General features: G+C 43.7%; 1 protein-coding gene across 11 annotated transcripts in view; it reads left to right on the top strand.

Moving 5' to 3' along the window:
* CCDC92 (coiled-coil domain containing 92) overlaps positions 1-16,581 on the top strand; it is a 107,564-nt gene that overhangs the window by 10,187 nt on the left and 80,796 nt on the right. For 8 of the 11 annotated variants that reach the window (XR_008208646.1, XM_052691057.1, XM_052691049.1 and 5 more), the window contains exons 3-5: positions 1,061-1,188; positions 9,131-9,204; positions 10,454-10,604. The exons of 1 other annotated variant lie outside the window; for it this stretch is intronic. The gene's annotated coding sequence lies outside the window, so the exon portion shown is untranslated. Of the gene's footprint in view, positions 1-1,057; positions 1,189-9,130; positions 9,205-10,453; positions 10,605-16,581 lie in introns of all 11 variants that reach the window. 2 more of the 11 variants (XM_052691052.1, XM_052691051.1) reach the window with 2 other exon arrangements.

Raw genomic sequence — 16,581 nt, 5'->3', positions numbered from 1 at the left:
CTGTCCTAGGGAACTTTTCAAGTTAAAAGTCTTTGGTTCCCATGTCTTAGCTAAAATACTACCAACAGCCAGTTGTTTCAGGATCTCAGCATCTATCCTAATAAAAAAATAGAAGCTATTAATTGAACCTTCTTGGAGATATCAGTCCATAGATCCTGGAACTCAGCAATCTCCAGAATCATTCTTACCAGTCATTGAGCTGAAAATCTATTTTCCCTCTTTTTTATCCTTATCAGCAGGCTCTTAGCATATATCTCACACACGTACCTCCTTCATGGCAATCCGGGAATAACCCTGTGCCACTGGGGTTCTATTCAGCCTCCTTTGATTTCTGTAATAACCAAACACAAACCCTCTGTGGTGCTCAGAGGGGCTGACTTTAGCACTACTAGTCAGTGTCTGACCATGTATCCAGCTGCTTAGCAGTCTGAAACAACAGCCCCATACATGACACAAGCTTGGGCTACACTGGTTAGCCAAAGTCCTCTAAGTTTACTTAATTGCTTTCAAGAATTTAGCAAAGGTTGATGAGGAAGTGTAGTCACCTGTCCACCAGCAGCTGGGCTGAGATCTCTGGAGTCATCAGCTAAATTACCCTGAATTGATGACCTGTAGAATAAAAGCACTACAACTCAGCCCCCACGATGTACCCAGTCCCCATTTCCTTTTGTATTTCTTTAATAGAAAAATAACAGGAGAAGTAATTACTGGCCATGTGAAATTTAAGTTCATACAATATTTCCTGTGAGGCTTCAAGCAACTCCTTGTAAAAGCAGATAAGTTAATCTATCTTTTGGTTTGGGTCACAGTAGGTTTTCAGCTTTAAATCACTGTGGCACGGTAACTAATGGCATTTACCATAGAAATGATGTTGAAAAAACAAGGAACCTGACCAATTATTAGGTGTATATTTCCAGTGAAAACAACCCACATACAGGCAGTGTCAGTAAAAAAAGGATGATTGATCATCTGGACTTTGTTCCCTTGCATTTTCCTCCCCTCTTTTTCTACAATGCAATATTAACTCTGGGGCAATTATTGTAATGAAATCTGCCAGCAGACTTTTCAGCACGAGGAGTTCTGGCACCACCAGGAGGGGCTCAGCAGGGCATTTTACCCGTGGAGGCCGAAACCGCACAGCAAGAGGAGCGTGGTCCTTCCCAGCATTCAGCTTTCAGAAAGACCAAGGTGAGGGTTTTACCAGAGGTGGGGCTTTTTTCCACTTTGAATTCTTAGTAAAATGCTGTATGTTCCAGTATTGACTCAGAGCTCATTAAAGTCAGTGCAAAGATTCTTGTTGACTTTAATGAACGGTGGTTTGAACCCTAAAGCTATTATGTGATCAAAACGCCCACTAAGCTGTAAATATGGAGGTGTTTTGTTTGCATTGCAGATATAATATTTGGCTACAAGGCAAGGATGCTTCAGATTGTTTTCTGTAGTGGTTTTTGTGCCTCTTTCTGATGCTCAGTATTTTTACTGCACTGTTTATAATTAGAATTTTGTTGATTAGGTTAAATAAATTGGCCAGATTCGATCTCAGTGTAAAACAGAAGCAATCAAAAGCTACTGAAGTCAGTGAATTAAACTTGGCTTATCTTACAGAGTATGTATGTTGAGCTGTTCGCTTCTAGTGTGAAGAGAGCTTGCTCTCATGGTACAATATGCAATACACACAGATATTTTCTGGTCAGAAAAAAAGTCAAGGACAAAATGAAGGCTTAGAGCTCAGAGCTTCTCACTGAGTGGTGTCATTCTGAACGGCCTTTGGAAAGGAGTGTCACTTGTTCTCTAAACTGCCACAACACCCTGGGATGCTGTAAAAATAGCTGGCAGTGCCTGCCTGACAGGCAGGAGACGTGTGACCCTAAATTATGATGTTTTCATTTACATGATGAAATGAATGCTGCCTTAGACAGAGGCTGAAACACATCTGTTTGCGGTGGGAATGCCATTTTAGGCCCATTTCTTTTGAAAGTAGGGTTGGAATTGCCAGGGATCAGCAGAGCTCCAGGCTCACAAAGAGGGCACTGTCTTTGAGGAGTCTTTACATAAACCCTGCACAACCGAGGCAACAGGAGTTTGCACAGCTGCTGCTGGAAGCAAACATGTACTTTTAGCTGACCTGGGCTGGTGACTTTGGGCGTTAAATCTGACGCTTTCCAGATGTAAAGCCCTCTCCTTCCACGGTCCCCAAACATTCAGTCCCCAGGTAAGAAGGAAAATAATAACAATAATAATAATAAAAGGGTGCTGTAAATCCCACACTGTAGTGTGTATTCCAGAGCTGACTTTTATAAATTGCGCGGTCCGGTTTGAAGGTGTGTGGCATTATCCTCTCCCAGGAGTTGTGTTCTGAACATTTGATTCAGAGCTAATTAGCGTTGCTTGTACGTTCAATCCCATCTCTGTCCGAGCAAACCAGGTGGCTAGATATGAAGAGTTCTTTTGACCTGCTGGATTTGGTGAATATGGGTCTTTGAGTATAAGACTTCCATGGAATAGTCCTGTGCTGAGCCCCAGATCCATTCACAAGCACGAAGGCATCTTGCCAAATAATCAACAAATGAAGCTTTGCACTTCATGGCAAAACAGCCTTGTGCAACAGGAGACAGACTTGGTGGGGAGGATGTGATGGGATGCTTGTGAAGAATTCACTGCAGGGCAAGATATGGAGGAGGGGCTGAAGAGAGGCTGTGTCCCATGTCCTGACTGCATCTGTGCAGGTTTCGAGCTACGCTGCGGAAGTTGCCATGACTGCACAGCAGGCCCTGGGATAACATTTTTCACTTGACTCTCAGTAGGAAATGGAACTTCAGCCTTGCCTCAGGTCCAGCATAAATTGTTCTCCTGCCCAGATGGGTAATTTTTAACAGCAATTCCCTTTGCATCTCTCTGCAGCCCTTGGATGTTGAGAAGTTCTTAGGGAGGGTGAAGGAAGGGTGTGGGGTTCCTAAAGAGAATCGTTTATTTGATTCCATTTTATGTAGGTGTGGTATTTATAAAGGCTCCGAAATTGGCAGCAAGAAAAGACAAATATTCTGTTAAACAGCAGACTGTCCCTGCGTAGACAGCTGCAGCCCAGCCTCTCCTCGGTCTCCTTGCCAGTTCTCTCAAGCATGACCTGGTTTGAGGACCACCTTCAATGAGATCAAAAGGTGATTTTCCCAGTGCTTGCTCCACATACCATTTACTGCCTGTCAACTGGGCGGTGACTATATATGATTCTGGCCTCCCTTATCTGAAGTACAGATAACTCCAGGGAAGACAGTTGTTCAATGAAGGTCAAATTAGCTTCTAGAGAGCTTTCAAAGCCCTAGAGATGTGTTCCATCCAGGGAAGTGGCTACTCAAAACTGGGCCACTCTCTTCCAGGAATTTGTTGACTGTATTTCTCAGGGGACAGTATGCAGTTGCTATCATTTCGCACAGACTTGACAGAGTCCACTTTGCATTATGGAGGAAGAAGTCCTCAAGGAAATATGAGACATCTAAACCACAACCCCTGTGAGGCGGCACTGGGGATACTTACAGGGAAATGAGGTTTTAATGGTTTATTGAACACATTCAGACTAAAACATAGTTTTCTGATTTTGTTCCAAGTGGTCCTGAAGAAAATACTGCTTCTTGACTTTCCTTAATTGAAAGAAAAGAAGAAGTGTATTTTTATTTCTTTATTCTGAAAAGGAAATGGAGTTCAAAATCAGGATGTTTTTCTCCTCGAAAATTTCAGTTTTGTGAAAACCACCTCTTTACTGGGCAGCCTTCCCAAAGGGAATCCCCAGCCAGCCCCACTGCTAATATCAGTGCACGCTCTTTGGAGCTGATCCAAAGGTCATTCACGCCATTAGACATTTTTATCACGGACTTGAATAAACTTTGGACCAGGCTCTTTTTGGCAGGAACATGCACAGTCTGGAAACCTAAAAATAAATCCTGATTTCAAGCCATCCACAGCTTTTCAGCCACCATGATGGTCCGAAGGTATGAGCTTGTCAGAGAGAGGGTGATGAAGGGATTTGGCCATCTCTCTGGCTGGTTATCTTTTTCTTTTCTCTGTAATAAACAAGGAGGCAGAGAGCATTCTACAGCCTAAAAGTTTAGAGTTCTTTATTCATTATTTCCCTTTGAATCATCAACTACAGACTGAAAATGTCTCAGGAGATTATCTGGTTTTTGTTCAGAAAGTTTTTTCAGCAGTAATAGCTCCTGAAATATGTAACATTGTCATCCTGAGGTATAGGAAAAGGAGAAGTCCCTTCATGGTGCAGTTTGACTGCAATAGTAGTTCTGCAGACCAGTGAAAGGTATTGTCCCACGAGAGAAGAACTGCTCAGAGCAGCGCTTTTCGTTATTTTATCCTGCCCATGGTCTGAGAGGTTGGCAGGAGTCAGAATGAGGAAAAAAAAAAACCTTGGCTGCGATGAATCGTTATCATCTCATTCACTCTACCCATTCCTCTTGCTACACACCATAAAGGGATTGCTCTACAAATACTGATAGTGAGTCTTATCTTGCAATTATTACGCTTAAACCCCATCTAAAGCCTGTTCCAGCTGTCTGTAACAGCCTGAGTCCAACCTTTGAGCAGAAAAAGCAAAATGTTTCCAGCATTTCAATTAATTTCTCCTGCCACAAGTGCTTAATAGGCTGTCACTTCTTGCTTGCTGATGAATCCCTGAAGCTGAGCTCAAGTAACTGCCTACTTATTTGTATGGCCACATTTTCTGCAGCATTTCTGGGACTCAAAACGAACACCAGTCCTTATTTACATGATGTATATTTAGTAGTCTAATTGTAATGGATTTACATTTATGCAAATCGTCATGGTCTAATGCATCTTTAGCTCAGTTGGAAAACTGGATGTGGAGAAAATTACAGACATTTTGGCTCTATGGACCCTCCCCAGGATCAGTAGGTCTCTGTGAGGCAGTTCTTCTCAAAATGGCAATTGCTAAGGAGAAGGAGCTTGTTTGACATGTGAAATTAGGGAGCGCAGAGTGAAGAACAGGTGGATATACAATATCAGCACATGAAGGCAGTGAAAAACAAGATGTTGACGAGAGATGGAGAAAAGTAGAGGCCGTTAGTCAGAAGGGCAGTGGGCTTGCTAGCACTGACAGCCTGGTGGATGGGCACAGTGCAGGTGGCAGGATCCTGCTGGAGCAGGGTGCAGTCACAGCAGTTGTTGGCTGTGGTCAGGTCACCAACCAGCGAGGTTGGTCCATCCGACTGCTGGGTATTTTGTTCTTCACACCTAACAGGAAAGGAAGCGCTTGCTTCATCCACAAGTTTCACAGCAGCCATTCTTCTGTTTCCTCCATCAGCTTGTTGCTGCAGTTGTCCCCATTCCCAAGGCAGCTCTCGCAGCTGTGGCAGTCTCTGTTTAAGGGTGTTAAGTTGTGGCAGTAATAATGCTGGCTCTAGTGAGAATGCAAACGTGTAGTTTGTTGATCCTGGACTGCAGAGCAGTACTACTGCCTGGCAACTACGCCACAAGAGCTGGCAGGCAGAGCTGTTTGCAGCACACTCCTCTGAAAGAGGAAAGGGTGTTTTCAAATTTCCTCTTTCCCTCCCTGTCCTCCAAGTTAGAGCCTGCCAGGAAGCTGTGGAGAGAAGCTGTGGTGCTCCAAGCTAACTACAGATGTCTGAGCTCTTGCTTCAGGACGTGGACCCCCAGCAAACTTGCTGTCTCCACAGTAGGTGTGCATCACTGGAGGCTGAGGATGGCACTGGGTCACTGGACCTGTCCCCTTTGCGAGCAAATCTGAAAACTCTTTTTAGGATCAGCATAATATCCTAAACATAATAATGTGTCCAGTGCATAGAGGATTGAAATGTATCTTTTAGGTGCCATCTTTTCATTGAAAACCTGGTCCCATTTCAATCTCTCCTGAATTTTCATTGTTCAGAGGCTGGGCTGAATGTGAGCGACAGAGTACCAGGGAATTTCTCTGGGGTTATTCACCAGCAGGAAATTGATGCCAGCAAAAAATTGATTTGTTCTTCCCCAGCAGCTACCAAATTCATGCGTCTTGTTTGCTCTGTTTTACATGCATACACGTGATGCTCCAAACAGCTACAAAAAATGATGTGAGCAGAAGCTGTGGAGGACTGGCAGCTCAAACACAAAGAGGTACCAGAGCATGGAAAAGCTGGTGGCCTGCAAGAGTATCTTTATGTTTTTGCCCGCAGCTGTCCTGTAAGTGTTTCACCCCAAAGGCGTTGTCTGTTAGAGAGCAAAATGCCAATCCAGTGCAGTTAAGGAGACACTGCTTCCCAAGCAGCCAGGGGCCATTTCTAAGTGCATCTTATGGTGTATGAATTTGAGGCAGTTTCTTCATTAATCTACATCCATCTTGGTTCTAGAATGCTTTTGCAGTTTGAAGTGTCAGACTTACCTGTCAGTGCTCTTGTGAAGGTGGAAAAGCCTTTGTGTGCAGAGGGACTGAGGGGAGTTTGCTCCTTATAACTACAGCGTGGCTTTGATGTGGAACCGAGTTAGGATGGCAGATTTCACCTGACTGTCAGAGTTTGCATGAGATATAACCAGGAACCAACCACATGCCCCCGAGGTACAGCTGCCTCAGAGAGACACACAGCAGCTGATTCACCATTCATAGAAGTAATGATAATTATATGGCTGAAAATTCAGAGGGACATCTACGTTGACAGAAGTTAGTTGTCCTGTTTGAAAATGGTCTAGAGAAAGAGGATAATGTGCAGGGGTTGTGCAGTCACAACCTCAGTTATTCATCTCCTTTGATGTCTCAATTAGCAGAACTAGGAGCAAGGCCAGGAGTGCAACTTCATGGTTGTTTCCAGGTTTTTAGGGTAAAAAAGGTATATTTATTAGAATAGGCAGGTCACAATTTTACTGAGAGATTGCTAAAGGAATTCAGAGCCTGTGGGGTTTATGACAAGGTGATGAAAGAGGAATTCTGATAGTTACCCAATAAGCTTCTTTTTCCAAGAACATAAAGTTAAAAAAAAATAATAATAAATGAGGATTTTAATTTATTTATTTATTTTTATGAATGGGTTCTTGTAGCGTGCAGGCTGCTAACACTATCAACATTGTTTCTGGGGAACTCCAGACATCTAATCAATCTTCATTCTGTAAGAAAATGTTCCAAATTATACAAAAACCACATGGCTTCTCCTGTTTGTAGGGAAAAACCCGACCTGACCCCATCTGTGTTCCAGGATGGTTCAGTCCCCATCTTAGGACTAATTCCAGCAAGGCTTGTGATCCATTTTCACTGTCCTAGCACTCAGCAGAAAGCACTTTGTGTAAGGATGCAGCTTTCCTTAAGTAAAGAGGGAAGCGTTCCAGGGAACACAGGGAAGGGAAGATGGTGTCAGGAGCACTGCATTACACCTCCCAAGCTGCTCGTGTTCTTCAGCATGCTGAGGCCACAGCAGATGCATTCATGATCTTGCCGGCTACAGGCACCATTTGCCTCATATCGACTGCATCATTTGCTCCCATTTCTCAGAGTTGTGCCCAGTTTATTGGTAGTGACAGCGTTCAGAGTGTGTTGGGTCAGGACAATATCAGCCACTGCTTCCAAGGCAGTTTGGTGCCCCAGAAATGTTGCTATAGGAAGAGGGGAGACGTGAGCCTGGATAGTGAGTCCAGCAGGGCAAGGCCCTAACTTCCAGGGACAGCACTGCAGTCCTGCTTTTCTAATTGCTTGTGCTTGTTTTCCCTGAGGACTCCTTGCTGCCAGAGTTCCCCACAGGTTTCATTTCTGTTCCAGATGCCAGCATGCTGTTTGCTCCTGCTTTCCTGGACCAGGAGAGGCCAGCCCCTGCTGGTTGCTTCCATAGAGCTTGTTACAACCCCTCTTTAGGTTGTGGGGAGGTTGAGAGCTGTTCTCTTCAGACAGTATCTCTTCCAAAATGTTGAGGGCTTTTGTTTGGCCTTTATACATACACATCTCATGCTGTAGACATGGTGAGAGTGAAATAAACAGTAGTTTTATTTTTTTATATATATAAATGCAAGTTCACAAATTGCAAAGGCAATTTTTCCTTTGAAGAAAAAAGGATTTCTGCTGAAAAGATGTTCTTTGAAGACCAATCACTTCTCTCATAAATTACCCTGCTGCTTCCTATAGATACTGTGCAGAAGAGTGGTGCATCCTATCCTAGTCACTAGTTTCAAAGCCCAGTTCAAACCAAAGCAAATTGCAAGCATTTTGTTGCTTTCTGAATGGAGCAGGAAGTGTTTGAGGTTGTCTGGTAGAGCTGGTGCTTCAGAGGACTCTTAGCAATATGCTTCTCAGTTTGTTAAACCTGTGTTAAATGCAGCAGTCTAACTGCCTTTCTCAGCCCATTAGGAGGCTAGAAGGCTGACAACCAGCGTCGCCTCTCAGTGATGTTTATTTCTTTTTAAACAAATATACAAATGGCTACAACAATTTGAAACTGCTTCTTGTGTGCATAGCCAAGTTCCATCTGCATCGCCAGGCATGGTATCTGCAGGTCTCACCCTCCCTCCTCAGACTGCTGGTACCAAGCATTGGTGTCTCTTGGGAGCTGGCTGTGCTGCTATCCTCCATCAGCACCGTGGCTGTGCAGCACAAGTCTCACCTCTCATGTGGTCTTACTTGCAAGCAGCTCCAGGGTCTGGTGCAAGGCACTCTCCTCCCACAGAAGAGGGAGAAAGAAAACAAGTCCCTTGACGTCAACCTGCCTGCAGAAATGTTTTCCTACTGAATGAATGTTTTTCTAAATATAAAATACCTGCCATCTGGCTAAATATACCTAAAGAGAAAGAGGTAGTGTATGGCACAGGTAAGCCTGCCTGGACCTTCTCTTGTATGTTTGGAAAAAAACAGTCAAGTGGAATATCCTACATACTGGTGCTTTAGTGCTGCTGTACTGGTTTCTCTTGCCCTGAAAACTTTGTCACCAAACTGATCACCTGGTGTATTTATTGTTGTGTTTTGGCTCAAAGGTCTCTCAGAGGATCAGTTTGGGTCACTAGCTCCAAAAGCGACGTCTGCCAAGGCGGTTATCTGAGTGCTGTGCTGGAAGTAATGTAGCCTAAATGAGGGACTTCATCCTGATAACTTTGCACCATGTTCACCCTTCTCAACCATCAACTCTTTCTTTATTTTCAGACATTCCAGGATCAGATATGATTAAAGGCCCGGGCATTCAGTGTGCTGTGCACCTCAAAGCATTTGAGGCAAAGGTAGGTCAGGGAAGATGCTGAGGGTATTCTAGCTCAAACAGCTACAGAAACAAAGACGTGTTCCCTCCTGACTGACTGTGAGCCACAAAAGGAAGAAGTTTGTCCTGGGGGCAGGGTGAGACCTAGATTGCCCAATTCCTGGTTCTTTCTACCCTGCACTTTAGTGAAAAACTGCAACTGTATCCATCCAGGAAACTAAGGCTGATCTCAGAGAGTCAAACTGCTTCCCTCACTGAGGAGGAAAAAACACATCTTGTGAACTCTTTATGTATAAAATATTTGCTCACTCTTTCTTAAATAATATCAAGGAAAACTGAGAAACCTTAGCAAAAAATCTGTCCTGCCCTTTCTTTGTCTACATCCACTGTGTTTTTGTTTCTTTCCAAAAACAGTTGGATTTCCGGACAAAGAGAATTGGAGCTTTGCTTTGAGTTTTTTGGCTCTTCTCAGTTCATGTCTCTCTGGCTATTCCTTTATTCAAACAGAGTCTTTTGTATGAAGTATATGAGGTTGAACCAAGGGCAAATATTTTTACAGTCTCATATTCTGAATTGACACCAGCCAACCCACCCTTCTACACTGCTCTAGCAGAATTTAATGTCAAGTTGTTCCCCTTCTTCAAAGGTCTGACTGTGCCCTTCAGCAAAGTCGCAGGAGTCCCTTGACTCCATAGAGCCTCTGAACTGTACTGTCAAGAAAAAAGCATTGCCTTGCAGCCACTCTGCCCTATCTAGGTCTGGGCTGCACAGCCAAAATCCAGGTGCTTTGTCTGAGTGAGGTGGGTGCTAAGATTTTGAGTTACCTTCTCAGATGAAAGAGAGAAAACAGCAATGAATTCTGGCCCTGTTTGTGAATGGGAAGAAGTAGAGAGTTCGAAAATGAAATAGGATTAAAGGGAAGCTGCTTTTCCAGAGACAGGCTTGAGAGAAGGAAAAACCTAGGAATAACTGGAGGAGAACATTCAAGACCAGCTGATAACAGACTGCTCGTTATCTTTCGTTATTTCTCTCTACTTCTTTCATCTGTTTGTTGGTTTGTTTTTGTTTTGCTTTGTGTTGGTTTGGTTTTTTTTGGTGGGGGACGTGGGTTTTTTTTGTTGTTTGTTTGTTTTACCATTTTGCCTTTTCTCAATGCCTTCTTCTTTCCACAGATTACTTCCTTGCTTTAAGTTTCAAGCCCTTGGTGTCTGTTAGTTATTTTCTCTTTCAGCTACTTAATTGTTTTCATCCTTTTCTTTCCTCTTTGGCAGAAGGAGGTGACAGGCATGAGAAAGTCTGGATGAAGGAGACAAACCAGCAAGGAAGCCGGTTCCATTCTTTTATGAAGAGACATCCTGAAGTCACTTGCTGTAGTCAAACATTCCTCCAACGGTAAGTGCTGTGGATCTGAGGAGGCTTGTGGTATGCTGTCACTGCAATGGAGTATTTTGGAGAGTGGGTTGTTGTTTTTGGGGGGCAGGATGTTTTTCCATTGTTCAGGGATGTTATCCCACCCTCATCTTGGTGGCACATTAACTGGGATTTGTTAGTAATACAGGCAGCAGTAAGGCCTACGAGGTGCTGAAGTGCTGGACTTGACACTGGAGGAAGAGAGGGAAACCACTATGGCTGCCTCTGGACTCAGAGCAAAAGGCACTTTTCAGTGAAGTGCTTTGGAATTCGAAGCCAATCACTGCAGTATCCACTTAAGTACTCATCCCCTGCTTCCTTCTCTGCCTCCATCAGGTCCCATTCATGTGCCTGTTGACCCATCTCTTCCCCCTCATTGCAGTTTGTATTTCAAATGCAGCCTTTGTGCTGCCTGTCTTGTGGAAGCCTGAGTGCCAAGGTAGTTAGGCATGGGTCTGTGGGTCTAGATGCAGTTATGTGTGGGTCTGGCCATCCCTGGAAGATGGTCCTTCTTTAGTGTGATTCCTGTGGGACTTTTTGTTAGAGCTTTACTAATCTTCTGCATTTTGGAAAGTTTCCAGACTCCTTCTGCCCCTTGCAAACTTGTAGGCTAATGTGCATATTGCTTTAATTTGTTCTTCAAATGAAACCCAATTATGCCTGTAGGTGCCTGGCTGTTAAGTCAGTAATTTACTTCATGGTAGCTTAGCATGTTTTTTAAACGCCTGTTTTGCTATGAGGTTTCTGTTCATTGAAGGAATGTGTAAACCTGTAAAATAGCACTGGAAAGAATTTCTTTGGAAAAAAGAGACCCAATGTGAACCATGTATATATATATATATTATTTTTTTTCCCTGTTCACCTGTAGGGCCATAAAAGAGCTAACTAAAGAACTCAAGGTTTGGTGCTGCTTTAACAAGCTTTCTTAACTTGTCAACTCTAACATAGTTGGTCTGGGTACAGATTGAGAGTGAAAGAGAAGGGGCAGAGGCTGTGATGCAGGCTGTCTTTCTGTATTCTCAAAATGGTATCAGCATAGATTGTGAGGGGTGGGATGAGACGAGTTTCAAGTGTCAAAGCACTTCTAATCTCAAAACATCTCCAGCCCTGCTGGAGGACCTGGAATCTCTCTCCTGCGAGCAACCTTATCTTTTAAAGGCTTATTAGTGAAATTACATTTTTCAGTATCCTTTGCCCCTCTCTTGCCTTTGATTTGAACTGTCCTTGCTCTCATAAAGCAGATCTTCTGGTGGAGGTACTGCGTACTTCCTCAGGGAATTTTCACAGCCTGTTTTGCCATGGCGATAGAGCCTTGCTGCACAGGTTGGACCTTCTCATTGTGGATGAACAGAGCAACCTCACTTAAATCAGTGATGCGGTACTGGTTTGTGCCTTGGGGGAAAACAGAGATAGGGAAAAAGTGGGAGCAGTGGTGGGAAGAAAGGAGTTGAGATGAGAGGTGCCTGGGAAACCGTGTGTTTCATTCTGCTCCGTGCCAGTGGTGCTCTGGAACCCTTGGCAGAGCTGCAAGGAGTAAGTGCACTTGGAAGAATCAGAGCAGCAGCTGCTGGCAGCTGCACCAGCAGTTGTGCTGAAGTGGAGGAAGCAGTCCTGCACAGCCTGTGAGGACTGCATGAGCAGTAGTAGGTTTATGCTGCAGCAGCCAAAACTTAGTTTAAACAAACGAAAAGCTGTCTAACCTCAAAGCTGCAGGCATTCATCAGCCTCCACAGAGGCAATGTGTCCTGGGGCCAACTAGGACTTTTTCTTGAGGATTTATCCCGGCAGGAGCCTTTGGTTCCCAAGTGGGTTAAATCTCCAGGCAGTCTCCTGCACAAAGCTTCACAGACCTCAAAGGATCTGCTTCTGAGGCTATTTGAAGCAGGACCGAGGGTCTTTATTCTGAATACCCAGCATGGATACAGCAGTACCAGTCTTTTTATAGCAGCTAAATTGCAGTCCTTTCTAACTCATGTGTTTTTACTTGGGTCTCTGGGGACTTGTGATCCCCCAGTGCAATAACTCTCCCTCTCATTCAGCTCTCATTTGCATGCGCATCTTTAAAACAGGAAAACAAAGTATTTCAAAGCTTTCTCTGTGTTAGGACTGTTTGGATGGTGTGGCTTAAACTGGTTTGCTGTATTCCATGTTATTCTGTTCGTTAATAAATGGTGTTTACTTCACTGGCAGTATTCCCTTCTTTGCTGGCTACCCTCTTACAAAGTAATCAATGACACTTAATAGGAGGTTCAAGAAATCTGATAGGAGCAGGCATGTCTCAGACGGGATGAAATGTGAAGAGAATCAAAGGACGTTGGTGCTTTGCTGGGAACAGGACAGGGCCACCTCTAGATAATGGGATGTTCTTTATGACTTTCTAAGAAACAAGGCTACGTTTTCAGCCCTGACATCTTAGTAGCCTCAGGCTTTTGGAAAGCTCCATTTCATTTAGATTCTGGCATTTACTTTTGTTTGCATGGACTGTAAAGATCTTTTTATTCTGATTCTCAAGAGCTGTTTACCATTCAGCACATGTGGTCTGCATTCTCACACTAAAATCTTTTGAGAACTTGGCGCAACCCTTTTTAGTTCTCTGATCAATGCTGGCTAAGGAACAATGGGAAAAGCCCATGAAAGTCTGTTGCTCAAAATGTGCTGCCCCTATTCTCATTAACTGGCAACCTCAGCTGAGGTAGGGGTTGCTGGCTTGGCTTTTTCAGTGGTGCTGGCACTGATCAGGAGTCGCTGTGCTGAACTGAAAGGAGGCGTGTGGATGTAAAACCAGAGGACAACTTCACCAGCTGCTTGTGTGTCTGCGCTGAGAGCAGAGCTTTGCCGTCTGCCTCCATTTACAGTTTAGCACTTCTGCATGCTGTTGGTGCTTTCATCTGATCAATTACATGGGCAGCTGCCCTCGAATGATGCACGAGGCTGTCACCAAGGCCTGTATCCTGTAGGATCCAACCTGAGCATAAATTGGACTGAGTTTAGCTGAAATCTTCTCTGCATGAAGACCAGAGTCTGGACCTTGCAGTAGCTTTCCTCAGGGCTCTTGACATTCAGGGTATCCGAGATTTGGTTTCAATCTCTTTGCATAGTTGAGTGTAAGAACGTTAATCCAATGGGAGTAAAATATTGCCTTCCAACAGCAATTCTAGATTAGCAGCCTGGAAACTTGTTAGTCACAGAAGTAACGCCTCGTTGCTGAGCATTCCACTTCAAATGGCTAGGAGAGGTGTTTGTAAAAGCAGGGAGGTAATTGGCCACACTGGTTTTTGAAGAGAAAGAAGACAAGGGGAAAGGAGTGAATGATTTGCAGTGACTGCTGAGAATGCAATAGCACCAGAGTCCTAAGGGACCATTTTGCTTGTGCCTTGGATCAGTGTGTGCTACAGAAGCAACTGTTGTCTGAGTGCGTAAGATGCGATAGTCTTTGAGCTGACGTGCTGCAGTGGGAAGGTGCTGTACTGTAGGGCTGAATCCATGTATGCACCAAGGATGGGTGTCTTCTGTTTGTCTTTTAGCAATAAAATCCCTGTAGCAGCACCAGCACATCTACATGAGGCTTTGGAATCCAGATCTCTCTACTCTGAACTGCAGGATTTGAGGATCAGGTGTAGAGCTTGTCACCTTCTCTATTTAGGTCTTCAGTTTTTGAGATCTCCAAATTTGAGTGGAGAAGCAAGAATTAGATCTGTTAGTGGCAATAGGCAGTGGCCTATTTATAAAGTTATCCTTACATGAAGGCTCATGTATCCCCTTCTGTGAGGACTGCTCATAACTGGGATTTTGTGTTCATTCAGCACTGCCCTGGGAGGACCAAGCTGCTGGAGGAATGGAGGGCTTGGAGTCCTCACTGTGCGCTGAGCTCTAAAATCAGAGAACATAAAACCATCCCCAGCCAGATGGCTTCCAGTTGCAAGAGCGCTGCACTGAAGCACAGTCATAAAGAAACTAGATGGCATTTAATTGCACTGATGCTTTTGTGTGGGTTAGAGGCCGTAGCTCAGTGAAGCACCTGCCTGAAATTAAGCACAAGACTACCTTTAATCCCTGCTTTTCTTTACCGAATTGGCACTAAAAAAGTCTGGTTCTCTTCCCATGGTTGATTGCACAAATCTAAATAACTGTCCACTGTGCTTGCTTGCTGTTCTTTGCTTGTGCCTCTCAGACTCTGTGCTTAAAGAGAAAAAACAAAAACCGAAGGGTGTGAGACTTGAGGGGGATGGAGAGGGAAAAGCCTGTCACTTCCTCAGGAAACACCTATAACAACAGTGCTTGGAAAAAGTATTTCAGAAAGCCTCCCTGTTTTGTTTCTGGTTTTTTCCTTTGAAAGCCACTGCTCCAACTCCTCTGCCTTCTCATTTTATTTATTTATTTTTTGAGACGTGGTCCCATTTTTTTTTAATTTTTGAGTTAAATGAGCAGTAAGTTGTATTCAGATGTTGACACAAATTTATGTGTACACCTGCTGAGTGCCTCATAAAGAATGAAAATGCTTTCAGTTAAGAAGTGGCAAGCAAACTAAAATACTGCAATTACGTTCACTAACAAGAAATTCAAGCAGCTAAATTATGTATGTCTTTATGAAATCACACAGGACTTCTGAATGACCTTTTTCATTTGATGGTGCTTGATAAAAACAATAATGATTTCAGTTCTTACTCAATGATCTGATATTCTTCAAGACTAATCAGTCAAAGTTTATACTTAAGGGAGCTTTCGAATCAAAGGGAGAGGAATTGGGTGGCTGCACATCAGTGTGAGTTCTTATGTCCCCAGAGCTGACTGTGTGGGGTGTGTAACTGTTGGACTACTGATGCCTCCTTGAATTCTTAATTTACAAAATTAGCACTCAAAGCAGAATGGATGTGCAAAGCAGCTAAAGAGCAGAATGGAGAAGGCGAGTTTCTTAATGTAAGCATTGATTCCTTTCTAGTTGTAGACATCTTCTGAAAAGTTCTTCAGATGGCTTTCAAGAAATGGTGTTTCAGAGAAAAGAAGTTAATCATGATGGTCTGGGCAGCTGCTCCTGGAATTTGACTGTGTCTTTGAAAGTGTAATGCCAAGCAAAGATGAGCTTTGGAATGCTAAAAACAGAACAGTTAGTGTGGAGCCAGAGCAGCAGTGAGATGGGGAAGAAGGGAGGCAGTAGGAACACAGTCTTGTTGACTGGCTGCTACTGGAGGCTCTTGCTACTGAGCTGGGAAAACGTAAAGGCATCTGAATTCTCCTTGGGTGTGTTGCAGGACATGGTAATAACAGCCTAATGGAAACTGTCATCCACAGTTCCCACAATATCAGGAGCAAACTGAGGGTCTGCTCGAAGAGGTAGCTTAGTCTCTCATTTGCTGTGTCCAGGTACAAAGCCTTCTAACACTGTAGATTGTTTTCATTATATGCTCTGCTCTCATTCTCAACGTGGTCTTTCAGTGCTCAGGAGATGTTTTTTCTTGGACTAATGCAGTCTTCCCAGTTTTAAGTTTATTGTAAGTAACTTAAGTAAGTTTATTGTCCGACTTACTAAAATTGTTGGTGTTTTTAATCCAGCAGTCCACTTTGGACTTGTACTGGACAATGTAAATATGGAGCTGCTTTTCAACAAGACCAGACTGAGTTCAGAGCTGTGACATGTCTGTGAACAGCATGCTGGTTCTTAATGGTTTTCCAGTTAAAAGTAAAAAAAAGAAATCACAGCAAAGGGTGAAATTAATCTCCTTACCGTGGGGTGAATGGGAAGCAGAGAGGTGGTCTTGAATTTCAGGCATGAGGTTTGGGTGTCTTTGAACTGAAACTCTGGGCCAAGAACAATATCTCAGTAAGAGGATATGTGATCTGAATTTTACAGCCTATAACTGCTTCCCAGTTAGGACAGATACTGATAAACTATATCCATGAGTGCACGGTAAACTCCAGAGACATTTTTGGTAACGTCTCTGTGGTCCCTTTGAAATGCAATGAATATCACTTGGCTCATTTGCAATCTATT

The sequence above is a fragment of the Tympanuchus pallidicinctus genome, unplaced genomic scaffold (assembly GCF_026119805.1).
Source record: "Tympanuchus pallidicinctus isolate F22 unplaced genomic scaffold, pur_lepc_1.0 scaffold28, whole genome shotgun sequence".
NCBI lineage: Eukaryota > Metazoa > Chordata > Aves > Galliformes > Phasianidae > Tympanuchus > Tympanuchus pallidicinctus.
Note: the sequence above shows the minus strand (reverse complement) of the source record. Positions and strands in the feature narration are given on the sequence as shown.